The 16,744-nt window shown below is 43.3% G+C and overlaps 1 long non-coding RNA gene across 1 annotated transcript; it reads right to left on the bottom strand.

Moving 5' to 3' along the window:
- Positions 1 to 10,982: 10,982 nt before the first annotated feature.
- LOC127591689 (uncharacterized) lies at positions 10,983 to 16,152 on the bottom strand. Its single transcript, XR_007959931.1, has 2 exons — positions 15,987 to 16,152; positions 10,983 to 11,089 (listed from the first exon to the last, which is right to left on the bottom strand). It is a non-coding gene; the product is annotated as an uncharacterized LOC127591689 (long non-coding RNA).
- Between the last annotated feature and the right edge of the window lie 592 nt (positions 16,153 to 16,744).

Below are 16,744 nucleotides of genomic sequence, written 5' to 3'. Positions count from 1 at the left end.
CTGTTCTGTCTTGCATGCATCCAGGAAAGCAGCCAATTGCAGGTTAGTTTATCAGGGTCACTGTGCATATGCAAACATACACACACACACACACGCCTACACACACACAGACACACACACACGCACGCACACACACGCCTATGTATTCATTGTATCCTTTTTGACACCTCAGCCAACAATTATATATAAAAAAAAAATCTGTTTCTTGCAGTATTTTCTTCTCTTACAACCTGTCATATTTTTTTTTAACCATCGTGCTCAGGAAGGAGTTAGGGTATTGGGGCAACTTGTTCTCAAGTGGCCAAAATTCTGAAGAGACAGGCAAACAGGAAACGAACAATGAGAGCCAGAAATTTCAAATCCTGGAGGCGGATGCACTGAATTCCGGCTTGAAAATGACAGCTTACCCAGCCCATGTGCCAAGTCATGTTGGGAAAACTCAGTGTTGCGGTAGTATTACGCAACTTGGCCAACTTGTGACACATTTTCCAAAACAAGGACGACTTCTCACTTGGTTGGATGTCGTAAGTTAGGCAGTGAAATGAGGATAAGTTTGTGGCATGTTATTGTTGTCTGGCATGGTAATGGTTGTCCATCTCTCTTGGTTAGTTTTCCTTTTCAACAAAGTTAGCTGGGATAGGTTGTAGCTCCTCGCATCCTGAACAGGATAAGCGGGACAGAAAATGGATGGCTGGATGGACAGTTTAATTGTGCGTTTACTGACTGTGGTTTGTGTGTGTTTCAGCAATTGCGCACTATAAATCACATTTGCTGGAGCAGTTGTTGAATTTGCCAGAGGTGCGATGATGCAAGCTCATGCTGTTCACATTAAAAAAACAAAAAACTGAGATTGCCCGGCAATATTATTACAAATTTCTTTTTTTTTTTTTACAAAGTTCTATGCATGAAAATATTGGGGATTGGGGGGAGGGCAATCTTCAAATGGTCCTTTCTCACTGGGGAAATATCTTTATGTTGGTTGTTTTATTTCTTTGTCCAAAAAAGAAGACATTACTCTCCGTCCTCAAGACAGATGGCCCTTCAAAACGATCGTCGACAGGGCGCAGGGTGCAGTCAGGAGATTTAACTGGTTTTTTTTTTTCATCTACAAGGATGAGGGATGGAGAGTGTGGGGGAGGATGTGTCCTCTCAGGTTGATGTCTGGGGCCAGAATACTCCCCCATGCACATGCATACAGGCATGCTTCTGCGCAGATAAAGTACAGTGGACCTTTGGAACTCAAACAATGTATGGTCAAAAAACTCTGAATCTTTGGCTTTTGGTTTGTGTACCCATCCAGAATTGTATACGTTATGATATGAGGGAAAAGGTTATGAAAATGACAACTAACTAACTAACTACTTATTATGACTTCAGTTAAGATAAGCAACAAGTGTACTGACTAACTTATTTTGATTTAAGTTATGAGAATCAACTAAGTAGGGGCGGTCCAGTAGTTGGCGTGTCGACCTCACAGTGCAGAGGTCATGGATTCGATTATGGCTCTCGCCTTCCTGTGTGGAGTTTGCATGTTCTGCCCGTGCCTGCGTGGGTTTTCTCCGGGTACTCCGATTGCCTCCCACATTCCAAAAAACATGCATGGCAGGCTGAACATTGAACATTCTAAATTGTCCCTCAGTGTGAGCGTGAGCGCGGATGGTTGTTCGTCTCTGTGTGCCCTGCGATTGGCTGGCAACCGGTTCAGGATGTCCCCGGCCTACTGCCCGAAGCCGCCTGGGGTGGGCTGCAGCACGCCCTGCGACCCTTGTAAGGATAAACGGGATCAGAAAATGGATGGATGGATGGAATGAAGTAACTAACCAACTAACTAACTTATTTTGACTTTAGTTAAGATAAGCAACAAACGTACCAACGAACTTACTTTGACTTTAGTTAAGATAGTTAGCTAGTTAGTTAGTTAGTTAGCTAGTTAGTTAGTTAGTTAGTTAGCTAGTTAGTTAGTTGGCTAACTAACTAACTAACTAACTAACTAACTAACTAACTAACTAACTAACTAACTAACTAATTAACTAACCAACTAACCCATTGTGAAATAACTCAATTTGACATTTCTTACCATGCATACATAACTAACCAACTAACTAACTAACTAACGAACTAACTAACTAACTAACTTCTCTTGACTTCAGTGAAGATAATTAATACATACACTAACTAAATAACAACCACACGGACTGACTAACTAACTAACTAACTAACTAACTAACTTCCATTGCCAGTAATTACAATAATTAACACGTTTACTAACTAACTAACTAACCAACTAATTAATTAACAATTAACAAACGAACTAACTAACCTCTCTTGACTTTAGTGAAGATAACTAATACATACACTAACTAAATAACAAACACACCGACTGACTAACTAACTAACTAACTAACTAACTAACTAACTTCCATTGCCAGTAATTACAATAATTAACAAGTTTACTCATTGATGTAACTAACTAACTAACTAACTAACTAACTAACTAACTAACTAACTAACTAACTAACTAACTAACACACCATCACTGATCACAGTAATTAACTGACAGACTTCAGAAACTAGTGCAGTCAGTTAGAGCACAAACGTTCACTGTCTATACTGTACTCATATGCTGCCTGTCCCATAGGTGGCAGCCTCTGGGTTGAAAAAGAAAAGAAAATATTGGTCTGTGGTGGTGTGGTTATATAATGAAGTGTGCAAGACTCTTTGATTCCCCTCGCAGGGCCAGTGGCCTGCTGTGAGAAAAAGGAAGCAGCCAGAATGCAGCAAGCTTGTAAAACACAGCAGACAGGCAGAAGTCAAAAGACAAACGCTGCAGCAAGTCTCTGCTGTCACTTAAGAGTGGCAAACCAGCTCTCAAAGTCAATGTGTTTTAATCTCGTTGAAATGTCACGTCGACAAACCTTTGGCGAAAATGTGTTTGTCAGACGAAAACACTCACCCGTAGCCGTTTCAACTGTTTCCAACAGTCTGGTGTACAAGTGTTAAAACGTCTATAAAAAGCCGTTTCCCCATATTCAATGTACAATACAGATAAGCAAATATCCATCCCTAAAATGTGGACTTGGACATTCCGGGATCGAAAAGTAAAAGACCATCTAATCTTTGAAGAGATCTCTCAAAATGTGGTGGGAATTAATATGCCCTTTTTGCCTTGCCTAACTCGAAGCAGATTTCTAATACAAACTCCCCCACCGGATTCGTCAGTCTAATGCGACATGTTCAGCGACTATTTACAGAGCGTATGAAGGTACTTTGTGAAGCGAATGTCAGTTTGTGCGCAACCTTGAATCAGATTTGTGAGAATGGTACAAAACAGCTTTTGTTATTACTTTCTGCCAGCAGTCTCACACGCCGGAGAGCCATCAAAGGGAATGTGTGATAAGATGAAAGAGAGAAGACACACACAAGGTTTTTATTGCTCGCATGACTAAAATCGCATTTCTGCTTCAGTACAAGAAGCATCAACAACCGCCGCAGAACCCTTGGCGCGGAACGACCTTGCCAAGATAAAATGAATTCGCTGATATTCAAATCAAATATTGTCGAGAATATTGCAAGTGCAGATCGCACAAGCTTTTTTTTTTTTTTTAAATACCTTATGTTAGGCGGCCCAGTCCAGTGGTTAGCACGTGGGCTTCACAGTGCAGAGGTACCGGGTTCGATTCCAGCTCCGGCCTCCCTGTGTGCAGTTTGCATGTTCTCCCCGGGCCTGCGTGGGTTTTCTCCGGGTGCTCCGGTTTCCTCCCACATTCCAAAAACATGCATGGCAGGCTGATTGGGCGCTTTAAATTGTCCCTCGGTGTGAGTGTGAGTGCGAATGGTTGTTCGTCTCTGTGTGCCCTGCGATTGGCTGGCAACCGATTCAGGGTGTCCCCCGCCTACTGCCCGAAGACGGCTGGGATAGGCTCCAGCACCCCCCGCGACCCTAGTGAGGATCAAGCGGTTTGGAAAATGGATGGATGGATGAATACCTTATGTTTGTGTTATTGTTCAAATTCAGAATACACTATGATACGGCTCCGGATCTTCAATAAAAGTAAAGCATTGATGGATGGATGGGTGAACTCGAAAAAAAAAAAATCACTAAACCCAGCTCGCAAATCATTTATGTGGCTACTGCAGACTTATTCCACTTTGATTGTGACCCTACTGAAGAAGAGCCGTTCGGAAAATGGATGCATGGATTTATGTTAGGCAGCCCGGTGTTTAAGTGGTTACCGCGTCCACCTCACAATGCAGAGGTTCATGGTTTGATTCCAGCAACCTCCACACAGCTCCCTGTGTGGAGTTTGCATGTTTTCCCGGGGCCTGAGTGGGTTTTCTCCGGGTACTCCGGTTTCCTCCCACATTCCGAACACATGCATGACAGGGTGATTGATCACTCTAAATTGTCCCGATGTGCAAGTGTGAGTGCGAATGGTTGTTCGTCTCTGTGTACCCTGCAATTGGCTGGCAACCAGTTCAGGGTGTCCCCGCACCTACTTCCTGAAGACAGCTGGAATAGGCTCCAGCACGACCCTTGTGAGGATACAACGGTTTAGAAAATGGATGGATGGATGAATGGATTTATGTTAGGCCACCAACCAGAATAATCTATATATATATTGCGCGTCGTCCCGCACGCGGTCTGTCCTTCCGTCTGTCCCTTTTCAAAACATACCTACTTCACCGCGCCGCTGCGCGCCGCCACTGCGCCGCTCAGGCAGTGGCTCACTACGATCGCGCGGGCATCTTAGCGAAAACATTTTGTCTACCCACAAGCATTGCAATGAAATTGTTAGTTATTTAGTAGAGCTAAACATCTCTTTATTTTTGCGATAAGCAATGAAGATGAACAAAAAGTTGAACCAAGCAACAACACTTTTGTGGGCCGAAGGCCCACCTTACCAGCCTTCCGCAGGAACTAGCTGATGAGCCGCCCGGTCCAAAATGGACAATTTTACCCTCATCATTAGACTGGACTGCAGTGATCTAGGTTTTTACCACGACCATCAGTACACAATTTGGATGGTTTCTTTCTTTTTTTTAATTACCGGTATTATTATTTTTTTTAATAAAGTCTTGGGCCACATTGGACCACCAGTGAATAATCTCCAGTAATTTTTCCCCCACACTCCATTTTCATTTCACCACATTGATGTATGCACTTTCAAGGAGCTCATAAATCATATCACCCCACTTTTAGAAAGAATACATTGAAATGTATATCCCAGTCGTGCAAGATGCCTTCAACAAAACCACATTTGTTCTTTTCATACCATCACTGGACTGGAAAATGGACTCGGATGGCACAAAAGAAGTCTCCCAAATATGCTGCTTGCGATTTTCTCTTTGTGCTTCTGACAAGTGGTATTGGTTGCATCACTTTACGGAGATGAATGTTTCTTTTGGTAATGTCAGGAGCTGCTTCTACATTCATACAAATGTGTGTGAAACTGCAAATAAACATGCACAGGCCTATACACAAGTGCAGAAAATAGTGTGACCACTGAGGAATACTGAAATCAACAGATTTGAGCCACGATAGTTAGTTCCTGGAAAACACATTGTCGGAGTGGCCGTAAATCCTCTTACATAATCGTTGTGCGCATTCTAATAATGTCTTTGTAACCTCATGGTGAAGGTGTGTGCGCTTTACATTCATTTGAAAGAGAATTTGTTTTTTTTTCCGTTTTCTGCCAAGTAATCAGTCGTATGATAAAGTAAAATTTCAGCCCGCTGTCTCTTGCTTTCCATACACGTCAGCACGTAGATGAAAACAGGCAAACATATTGTATATTCTGCCATGCATAAACACAACCACGTGAGAATGACTGGAAAAGCGCGCTTGCACACACACGCACACACACACACACACACACACACACACACACACACACGAACACAAATACAGTGTGTCTTTCATTCACTGCTGGATTTGGAGCATGTGGTAACGTTTAAAGTCTTGTCTTCAAAACAAAGCTCAGGCTCAAGCTGCGTGTGTGTGTGTGTGTGTGTGTGTGTGTGTGTGTGTGTGTGTGAATGAGAGAGAGAGAGAGAGAGAGAGAGAGAGAGAGAGAGAGAGAGAGATATTTCGTACCTCTCCTCTCTTGGAAGTCCCCCCACCCCCCGCGTCTCCACGGATGTCAGTGCATTCCTGTGTGACAGAGAAAATCAGACATCCCAAAAGAAGTTCTGTTTTATAACACATAAAACTCCCACTCAGTGTCGCAACATTTAAACACTTCTCTAACATCACAAATGACTCCTTGGGTTGCATTCGATCAAGGGTGTCAAACTCATTTCTGTCACGGGCCTGATTTTAGTAACCGGTTCTTTTGGTTATGACTGAAACCATATAAAGAAGTCAAAAATAACGGTTTATTCACCTATTGTTTAAGTGACTGTAATGAGGAGTTTGGTAACAAGAAAATGGTGATAGTATCACTCTTATTTGTTAGAAATGAGAATTTGATATGCTTTCGCAGGCCACGTAAAATTATGTGGTGGGCCAGATCTGGCCCCCGGGCTTTGAGTTTGACACCATGCATTAGACGATTGTCCTGAAACATTGCTCTTTTAGCTCATAGTGCGGCACTGTTTGATTTACACACATGTAAAACTTAGAAAAATTAAAAATTGGCATATTTGAGCTGACTGTAAAGGCAGTCGAGTCCACCTACATTCCGCTTCAAAATAGTATACTCAACTGAAAAAAAAAATGTTTTGGCTTTGATTGTGGGGGGAAAAAAACTGTTCGAAATCCTGCCAACAAACCAACATTTTTCTGGTGAATGTATGAATTAAAAATATATATATATTAAAAAATACTTAACATGGGAACAGGATATGATAACATTTCTACACATCAATTTTGATGCAAAACATTAGGAATTGGTAAAAGTAGCCACAGATAAACACAGTTTATATATACAATAGTTGAATATGATATAGCCGTCTGTGATGTCGGATTTATGTGTTGCGGTACACTGATTTTCTTTGAGCAACGCAGCGGTGTCTTTTCCTGAGTTGGAAATTCAATTTGTCTGACTTCTGGAGTGCAGGAAGAAATAACCCAGCCAAACTCTTTGAATGTGTCACATGTTTTTGCCAAGAAATGCGAGTTAACTTGTGTCAATTTACATTTACAGTATGTGGCATGAAATGAAATTGCATGTGGGGAGTCCTTTAGTATCGTGTACAAACCATCACTGAAGCAATATGTTCTCCTGTCAGGATCACTACATCGGCAAAAAAAATAACGACTGTATGTTGTAGCTCTGAGGAACACCAATTATGGGAATCAGACATCTCCTCAACACTGCAGGTCAAAAGTAAAACCAATTTTTGAGCAGTTTTCATTCCCCTTTCATTGAGACAAGTATCCTCTTCCTATAGGATACACATCCTTTTGTGTGTTGATGATTTAATGTGGAGCGGTCAGCAGTGTTGCCAATGGAAACACAAAGAATATTTTTGCATTGTAGGCATGAAATGTATTGTTTGCAAAATGATGATGTTTTCCGAATTGTTTGCCATCCATTGCCGCACTGAATCGAGCCGTTTCATGTGCCTTACCCTGTTTTATATTGACATGGAGATTGCAGCTACCCAGCAGGACACTCCACACTTGGATTGCCTTTTTTTTTTTTTGGACATCATATGCAACAATAATAATACATTTTATTTATAAGATAAGAAAAGAAAAACCTTTATTCGTCTCACAATGGAGAAATTCCCAATTCACAGCAGCAAAGTTTTGAAAGTAAGAAGTAGAACAACAAAATATAGGAGCTGCTGGAAAGGCAGCCACTCTCGCGGCGCCATTTTGAAGTCAAAATAACAAAAATAACTAGGACACAGACAGTCGTTCAATCTTCACCAATTTTCTGCATACACTTTGTTGTCTGAAGCAGTTATAGATGAAAGAGGAGAGGATCAAAGTGTCCTTTCTCCAGTGGATCAGAGACGTCATGCTGAAAATGTGCACACGTCTGCTACAAGCTAAGTTTTGAAAGCAAACACAAAGCTGTAGCATCCATTGACGAAAAGAGATTAGTTCACTTCTCCTGTCCCACGTAATCCGCTTCAAACTCCAAGCCGCGACTCCCAGCTCCAAATCCGCATCGGCACTCCGCGCCAACGCTCCTTTCTTCTCATCGTCGGCTCCTCAAGACCTCCATCCATCCAGCCACAGACCGTTCAACAGCACCGATCTCTCCGCTGAACAAAGCGGGGCTGTGAAAAATGCTGCCCATTACAGGCGCAAGACACAAGCGGGACTGTCCAGCAACGACAGTCAAATGGCGCCGACATTCCTCCAGTCAAAAACAGTGCTGGTATACCCATGCTGCCGAGAAGGCGCAACCACCAAGCACAGAGTCTCCTCCTTGATGAATGTCGTGGCCAAAAAATGCTGAAAAAGGTCCACATCAAGTCCACACGACGTAACAACAAACACAAAATGACAAAAGAAACACAAGAACAACAAAAAAAGCAAGGCTCATGAGAGCACTTGCTGACGGCTGCCTACTCGGGCGCCATCTTGACTTCAAAGCGCCTTTCAAGAATCATAACAAAATGCCGAAAGAAAGAGGACATTCGCTGGTAGAGAATGCTTTTGTCATTAGAACGGCTCTTTTTGGAGGCAAATCTTATTTTACAGTCGTGGCAATTAAACTAGAGGTCGCCAAGGTTTCCGCACTCACAAAGTGCTCTCACTCCAAAAGATTCTTTATGACAAACAACGATATGAATAAGGTCTGACGAATCCGAATGTACTTTCATCATGAATGCAGAGGACAAGGCCTTTGATTGTGTTTCCTTCTTCCATCCGTTGTGAAGCTCAGGAATATTATTTCCAGCTAATCAATTGGTTTCCCAGCCCTCTAAAGTATTCTTTTTTTTTCTCATCACAGCTCATTGTGACTACCACAGAGGGCATTTGACTGAAAATCCCAGTTGTTATCTATCGTGAGACAAACGACTCTGACGCATTGAGCTAAAGTATGCGCAAAATCCAGTGCAGTGAGCAACTAAAGGAGGTCTCGGGCCTTCAGTGATGTTCGTGGGAGCACCTGTTTTCACCACAGAGCCAAGTGAAAATGTTCACTGGCGGCTAAATTGAGTGGAGCCCCGACAATGAAGGCGCAGAATATGATTCCCTGTCTCCCGCCTGCCCCGGGACGTACAGTAGGTAAAGTTCTCCCAGAGGTGAGCATTGAAACTCCTTCGGACGGGGGATTCTGGCAGACGTTCCTCGCAAACTCACAACGCGTTTGGGTTTGCCAATGTTGGACCGGCAAATTTCCCCACCACCCGAGCAAACACACAACCAGGTGGTGATTGATTAACAGCTCCGCCCCTCTCTTCACCCGATTGTCCAAGTCAACCCTTTCAAAATTATATACAAACCCCCCCAAAACAAACAAAAAACAAGCGAATAGTGATGTATCGGGCATCTTTTTCTTGTGGTTTTGGACACTTTCATCGACTCTGAGACTTCGACCCAGCTGTAGAAAACGTTACACGTTGTTGCGGCCACATTGCAAGTGAATCGTGCTTTCCCAAAGCCGCAATCGTCAGACAGACAGTAAAAGTATCACATGTATTATTGCTGGCGGCAGCAGCACTTCGTCACCAAGCTGCAAAATTACCCCTCGTACTTTATTAAGCTGTTGTGAGTCGATAATAACACTCTCACTAAATATGGAGGTACAACACAGGAATGCAGTTTTTTTTTTTGTTTGTTTACTCAAACACAGACACAAAAATGTCATCTTGGCTTGTATTTTGAATAAGTTGTGGTGTGTGTAATATTTCTCCCCGATTCATCCATACATTATCGGATCTGCTTATCCTCAAATGGGTCATGCTGGAGCCAATCCTGGCCCTCGTTGGGCAGTAGCCGGGGGACACCCTGAACCGGTTGCCAGCCAATCGCAGGGCACACATAGACGAGCAACCTTCACACTTCACACAGGCATACCTATGAACAAGTTTGAGTGATCAATTAACCTACCACGCATGTTTTCGAATGTGGGAGGAAACCGGAGCACCCGGAGAAAACCCACACAGGCATGGGGAGCACACGCAAACTCCACACAGGAAGGAGGACGCCTGGAATCAAACCCGCGACCTTTGCATTGCTAACCAGTCAATCACAGTGAAAAAAAAACTGAGATCATGTTTTTTTTTTAGGGGGGGGTTGTTATTTTGCTAAAACACTGGCAGAGTAACAGAACATTTGATGACTTTATGCATCTGGATTGTGCACTTATCAACTTAAAGTCCATTGAGAGGATGACACACATCATAAATGGCGACATGACAATGCAGTAAGACTATTAAAAACTTTGCAGCCTAATGGCTGCATGGGTTTTCTCAATCCTCGACGTTTGGTCATTTTATAGAATGACCCATTAGGTTGATGAGAACAACTCCAATCGTCCTTCCTCCAAGACACTTTTGCAACTTGTGAACTATGGGTAACTTTCCCAAGTTGACCGTGCGCTGTCAAGAATGCAGTGGTTGTTTTAAAATTACAATGGCTTGGCAGAGCTCTGCTGTGGTCTCAGACCCCCGCAGACTTTTACTGCAGGATGCCTCCAGCAGCAAGCGAGAGCGAGTGGAGGTGTTTAGGACAACGGAACATATACAAGTCAACATTTCTTTTTTTTCTTTTCTTTTTTTTTAAATAAGAGCATCCCAATTGAGTTTGTGTGAAACACCAACATGTACAATTATGATTTACACTACATATTCATTCATTCATTCATTCATCTTCCGAACCGCTTGATCCTCACTAGGGTCGCGGGGGGTGCTGGAGCCTATCGCAGCCGTCTCCGGGCAGTAGGCGGGGGACACCCTGAATCGGTTGCCAGCCAATCACAGGGCACACAGAGACGAACAACCATCCACGCTCACACTCACACTCACACTCACAATTTGGACAATTTAGAGTGTCCAATCAGCCTGCCACGCATGTCTTTGGAATGTGGGAGGAAACCGGAGCACCCGGGGAAAACCCACGCAGGCCCGGGGAGAACATGCAAACTCCACACAGGGAGGCCGGAGCTGGAATCGAACCCGGTACCTCTGCACTGTGAAGCCCACGTGCTAACCACTGGACTACCGGGCCGCCTTACACTACATACAAGTGACATCATTTTTTTTTTTTTGTGCACGTTCACAAGCATATAAACATACATATTTACGCACAACGACACACAAGCACACAGTCGGGACAGAAGTAAACAGACATAAGAAGAAAAAAAAATGGTTGACAAGAACCTCAATCACCATCTTGACTCAAATTGGAACCACATCTTGTGTCTTAGAATGAAGATGGGATTGACTAAGAGCAAAATGTTTGTTTGATTTTAAGTCATGCTGCTTAATTTCTCGTTCAGTATGAATAAAGTGGGTGATTTAAAGAGAAATGATTTTTGGCCTCTCTAGGAGGAGAACTACAATCAGGCCTGGTTCCTGACGTAGCTCGTGCAAATCTTTGAAGCTATGATGACATTTTCACATGACTTTGTGATTCTTTACTGACATTAGATGCCCACAGTATGCAAAGGTCGTGTGTTAACAGACTGTAGAGTCTGACTATGGTCTGATAGAAATTTTAAGAGGGTTGAAAGAAACCAACAAATTTGGTGATAATTAAGTGTGTGAGGCGCGACCATGGGACCACGGTTAAAGCCACAGAACGTTTCATTGGGAGACGGTTTCGTTGGGGAATTTAGGACATATCTAGATTCGATTTTTAATTGCTCTAAATGAGAATGCCAGCAACCGCCCAAAGACGGCTGGGATAGACTCCAGCCCGCCCGTGACCCCTTGGAAGTATTAGCGGTTGGGATAATTTGGATGGATAAATGAGAAGGCATTTTTAGGGAATTTGTATGTTCATGTGTTTTGGTGGGTATGACAAAATTGGTTTGGTTTCGTGCTGAAGACTTCGTTTGCTTTTTGTAGATATCTCTTTTTTTGCGTGGGTGCGGGGACTCTAAGGCGCACTTAAAAGGCAGTTCGTGTTGTGAAAAAAAATAGTCAATGTTACACGGTCAAATTTCACTGTGGTTATTTCATAGTATGATTATACTGTCATAAATGTAACGAGGTAGAACCACCCCGCAGTAAACTGATCAGATTTTAGGCAGCTTTTTCTCATAAATGTAGTTGTATTTTGTTTTATTTTTTTACGAGCCGTGCCTCTCCAGGCTTGGCCTGGGTCCTAGTCTACTCCTGGCGGCTTGACAACGTCATTGACAGGGTGGAAAAATTATTGAGCTTGTCAGGATGACACTACGAGCGTGCACGTACGCATGAACACACGCACACACACACACACACACACGCATGCAAATTGTGTGTGTGCGTGTGTGTTTGTGTGTTCAGATTCATGATTGTACTGTGGCCAACACACTGACAGGTCATCATCACCTAAATGTCACAATCGTGCTCCCGAAAAAGACACAGAAAGATTAACCATTCGTGGTCCAATCCATGACAAAAGTTTTTTTTTTTTTTTTTTTTTCCCAACACCTATGAATATACACAACATACTGTACATTTAAATAATTGAAACAGAAGAGAGGGACATCAGAAAAGGGCATTGTTCAAGGCGTAGTTTTATTTATTGATTTCTAGAAAACGAATTGATGAAATTGGAAATAAAAGATAATATCATTTTCCTGTTGAAAAGAAAATACACAAATGGAGCTTGTTAGTGAAGAATGGACCATCCCGGCCAGATGTGCACAGTGCAGTTGATCCCGCCCTCCATCCTGCCACGCGCCTGTTGGATGGGAAAGCATAAAGCAAAAGAGGCGGAGTGGTGTCGTACAAGGCACAGCGGAGTGGTCGGCTGTGGGGCTGTTCGGAGCTAATGGAAAAGGCGCATTAAAGTGTCAATGGTCGTGTTTTCCACACCAACTGAGGATCACGCAGTCCTAACTGAGCCTTGTTGCATGAACCAATTAAGCCTACTCGGGTGGGAGGCAAAATGTCTTCATCGACAAACAGAGCAGTCGAAAAGTAATCGATTCCATACTCATAGAATCAAATGACTTGGATGAATGATAATATCCATAAGCGCATTAGAACATGTCATTACACAACTCTTTTTTTTTTGCCGTACATTTGATTTGAAGCATCCTTTTTTTCAAAATCACTGTCATCAGGAGCTGACTCAGACTTTTGACTTCTCTCTTTTGGCTCATTTACTGCACCATAAAATACTGAACTCACATTTGTCCTCTTCGCAAACGCTTTAAGTAACCCACCACTATTATTGGAAAATGATGACGCGTTCAGTTCATAGTGTGAAGTTGTTCTGGATATATGAATCTTCAGGCAGTAGGCGGGGGACATCCTGAATCGGTTGACAGCCAATTGCAGGGCACACAGAGACGAACAACCATCCGCGCTCACATTCACACCTAGGGACAAGTTAGAGTTTTCAATCAGCCTGCCATGCATGTTTTTGGAATGTGGGAGGAAACCGGAGTACCCGGAGAAAACCCACGCAGGCCCGGGTATACCTGTACAGGGGCGGTACCTACTTCACTGATTTTCCTCTTTCGCGGGGGTTCTGGTCCCCATTAACCACGATAAGCGAGGCATCACTGTAATGATCTGTTGATAATTTCACACACAAATCGCTCCAGAGTATGAACTATGAAAAAAAAACTGTGATTTATAGTCCGGAAAATCCAGTACAGTGTTAAAGTCAATGGATTCGAAGGGCAATCTAAGAAGCAGGGTAAAGTTGAGCAGATGAGAATTATAAGTGAAAACACACCTCCCTGTGTCCTCACATATGTGTACATGCTGTCCACTGAGTATTTAATCCAGCATGCATAAACACACACAGGAAAAGTAAACTTCTTAACATATTCCAAAAATGAAAGAAGCTTGTGTTTTCACTGTATTTTCCACCACACAAGGTCTGAGTGAATACTGAGCCATCTCTCATGGAAACAAGCCCATCGGGTAATTGAAACAGAAATCCACCCCGTAATTGATTCCTGTATGAAAATCATCTCTGCTGCTGCCCCACTCCTTTTAGAAAAGGGATCAGCCACAGAAGAGGAGTGTGGTGGGGTGCGGGGGGGATGTTAACATCGTTTTTCCAGCAATTTTTTACAACTTCTGAGTAAAAAAAAAAAGTAGAATAAAAACGTTGTCAATCTTTGTCCAAATGAAATGATATAAAGGTTCATGGCCCCCCAGAATTTCCACATGGCTCGATAAAGCCTAATTTGTAAAGTCATTTTAAAATTCAAATTCAAATCCACATTCACTTTATCTATCTATCTATATATATATATTGCGCGTCGTCCCGCACGCGGTCTGTCCTTCCGTCTGTCCCCTTTTCAAAACGTACCTACTTCACCGCGCCGCTGCGCGCCGCCACCGCGCCGCTCAGGCAGTGGCTCACTACGATCGCGTGGGCATCTTAGCGAAAAAATGTTGTCTACCCACAAGCATTGCAATAAAATTGTTAGTCATTTAGTAGAGCTAAACATCTCTTTATTTTCGCGATAAACAATGAAGATGAACAAAAAGTTGAACCAAGCAACAACACTTTTGTGGGCCGAAGGCCCACCTTACCAGCCTTCCGCAGGAACTAGCTGATGAGCCGCCCAGAGGGCGGCGAACCAGCTAGTTGTCCATAAATGTGAATGTGAGCATGGATGGTTGTTCGTCTCTGTGTGCCCAGCGATTGGCCGGCAACCGGTTCAGGTGTACCCCGCCTGCTGCCCGATGACAGCAGGGATAGCCTCCAGCATGCTCGCGACCCTTGTGAGGATAAACGGATTAGAAAATGGATGGAAATTGTAATCCAAAGTGGAAAAAAATATGGATTTCTGCGCTTCTCAGAAGAATCAGAAATTCATTCACAATAAATTTTCAGCACTAAAACAAAGATTTTTTTTCCCCTCTTCATGAATGCCTGTAAATAAATCAATTTTACATACACAAATGGACAACCAAAAACACAATCACAATATTGACTCTTCCATTAACCTAACATATTTATTTATTTCTTCTTTTTTTATTACCAAGGCATATATAACATACTGTATGTTGTGGAAAAGGAGAATGAATTAAAAAAAAAGGTTGTTCTCTTCTGAATACTGCACTGTATATGTGCCAGATATGTTCTGACCACATACCCTTAAGTAAGCAGTGCAGCGGTGTAAAATGTACACACATGTTATTTTCCTGTAATTGCGGGACAGTAAATAGCAGCTTGCCTGCATTTGGGCGGACAATTCTACCCCAATCGTAAAAAAAAGTGGAATCAGTATTGTCTCATGCCTTATTCGTGGAAGGAAAACAATCTGCATTGCAGTAGAAAAAGAGAAACGGGTATAAAATCAACCTGAGGAACCTTGGAAAAATGGTCAGCTTTATCGTGCGTCTTGAACTCTTTCGGCTCGCATGTGCTTGATCAGAACTAAGTATGAGGTGAAAATACATGCTTGTGTAAGAAGAAACAAACGGTGTTCAGTCAAGAGAAAAACAAAACTTTGCAATTACGATAGTGGGGAGATGAAATACAGCGCAACCATGACATCACTGATGAACACGAAACTGCACCCCTGGGGAGGCCGTGGTTATTGCAGTGTGAGATTTCAACCACGGTAAACTCAGAACTCATTCATTCATTCATCTTCCGAGCCGCTTGATCCTCACTAGGGTCGCGGGGGGTGGGGGAGCCTATCCCAGCTGTCTTCGGGCAGTAGGCGGGGGACACCCTGAATCGGTTGCCAGCCAATCACAGGGCACACAGAGACGAACAACCATCCACGCTCACACTCACACCTCGGGACAATTTAGAGTGTTCAATCAGCCTGCTACGCATGTTTTTTTGGAATGTGGGAGGAAACCGGAGCACCCGGAGAAAACCCACGCAGGCCCGGGGAGAACATGCAAACTCCACACAGGAAGGCCAGAGCTGGAATTGAACCCGGTACCTCTGCACTGTGAAGCCGACGTGCTAACCACTGGACTACCGGGCCGCCCTTAAACTCAGACTTAAACTCTGTTCTTCTAAAATACAACCGACACGTGAAGCTTGCAACAAGGGTGAACAAACATCCTGGACTTTGTTTAAAGAAACATGAGGGATGCATATAAGGCCACGCCCAGGCCCCATTTCGGACCTGGTGCTTGAGGTACCGACCAGGCCCAGAGACGTCTGGGATAGGCTCCAGCACGCCCCACAACCCTTATGAGGATAAAGCGGATCGGAAAATGGATGTATGGAAGTTTGGACTGAAGAAACCGATGTTGTAATCCAGGACTGCTTTAATACTATGAACTGGAATATATTTAGGCGACCCGATGGACCAATGGTGAGCACGTCAACCTCACAGTGAAGAGGTCGTAGATTCGATCCCAGCTCCGGTCTTCCTGCGTGGAGTTTGCACGTTCTCCTCGGGACTGCGTGGGTTTTCTCCGGGTGCTCCGGTTTCCTCCCACATTCCAAAGACATGCATGGCAGGCTGATTGAACACTCTAAATTGTCCCGAGGTGTGAGTATAAGCAACTTTGAAAATATATTTTGTGAGAAAAGCGGTTCAATACTTAGCAATTGCAGAAAGAAGCTGTTTCGCATTAGTTGCATAATGAACATAAAGCTGGAAACTGAGGAATGTCAATGCACAATTTGGACCACATGGCAAATTTGCATGGCTATTTCTGCTCGTCCTTCATCCTTGCCCAACCCCCC

The sequence above is a fragment of the Hippocampus zosterae genome, chromosome 2 (assembly GCF_025434085.1).
Source record: "Hippocampus zosterae strain Florida chromosome 2, ASM2543408v3, whole genome shotgun sequence".
Lineage (NCBI taxonomy): Eukaryota > Metazoa > Chordata > Actinopteri > Syngnathiformes > Syngnathidae > Hippocampus > Hippocampus zosterae.
Note: the sequence above shows the minus strand (reverse complement) of the source record. Positions and strands in the feature narration are given on the sequence as shown.